A 1,415-nucleotide genomic window follows, 5' to 3' on the forward strand; every position below is an offset into this window, starting at 1 on the left:
TATCTATCTATCTATCTATCTATCTATCTATCTATCTATCTATCTGTCTGTCTGTCTGTCTGTCTGTCCGTCCGTCTTTGTCTGTCTGTCCATCTATCATCTATCCATCTGTCCGTCCGTTCATCTATCTATCTACTGTATCTATCTATCTATCTATCTATCTATCTATCTATCTATCTATCTATCTATCTATCTATCTATCTATCCATCTATCCATCCATCCATCATCTATCTATTTTTATTATTTTTTTATAATTTTATTTTTATGATTTAATGAAAATGTATTGCCCACCACAGTTTTCCAATTTAATTTTTAGTAGTTTAACTAGTATGGAAGGTTCCTACAAGATGACTGATCCCTTTGTAGCTACTAGTTATTTAAATCATGACAGGTCAAATTATCATACAGTAGGCTATATTATGTAAAATAAATAATTGCAATGTAATATGTAGTATGCAATGACACATGTTCCTGGTTGATTCTTGCATCCGTAATAAACAGATCATATCACAAACCCAGCCTTGCGGGTGAAATGTACTAAAACGTGCGGTGGTGAACACACACACACACACACACAAAACCAAGCATCATGTGAGGGAGCGAACAGAGAGAGAGAGAGAGATGACAATCAGTAAACCAATGAACTATTATGATTTAAACAACCAAGCGCTTGAAATTGGAAGGAACATAAAAAAAACATGAGCACATCATTAAAGTAAACTGAAAAGGCGAGGAAACATTCCGGTAAAGCGAGCTGGAAACTACAGAGACAGATTTTGCCTGATGAAATTCCAGGACTTGTCTCAACACATACTTTATAACTACGGCAGTGTTTGCACACACAGGACATCACCTGCAGAAAGCTACAGATTTCCACAGAATTGAAACCTGTCATTTACAAAGCTCTTCACATCATGTGTGTGTGTATTTATTAATGACTAATTATTCATTATTAAGAGACTGTAGTACTTTCAGCTTTCATCTTACTTTATTTATTTATTTATTATTTAAGACATTTAGAATGTTATACATTTATAATTTTATAAAATATATCAAATATTTATTTTAAGGTCCAATGCTCGCTATTAACAAACCATTAACTATGACTTTTGCCTCAATAAATTCCTAATTAATCCTAAATTAACTCCTAATTTTAACTCCTAATAAATCTTGCTTATGAATAGTTAGTAAGGTAGTTGTTAAATTTAGGCATTGGGTAGGATTAGGGATGTAGAATATGGTCATGCAGAATATGTGCTTTATAAGTACTAATAAGCAGCCAATATGTTAACAATAGACATGCTAATAAGCAAATAGTTAATAGTGAGAATTGGTCCTATACTAAAGTGTTACCAATATTTCTATAAAAATAGGCCTACTCTTTTATTAGAATCCTAAAAAAGTATCACAAAAA

This window comes from Sinocyclocheilus grahami, unplaced genomic scaffold (genome assembly GCF_001515645.1).
Source record: "Sinocyclocheilus grahami isolate Dianchi unplaced genomic scaffold, SAMN03320097.WGS_v1.1 scaffold40.1, whole genome shotgun sequence".
In the NCBI taxonomy this organism is placed as follows: Eukaryota; Metazoa; Chordata; class Actinopteri; order Cypriniformes; family Cyprinidae; genus Sinocyclocheilus; species Sinocyclocheilus grahami.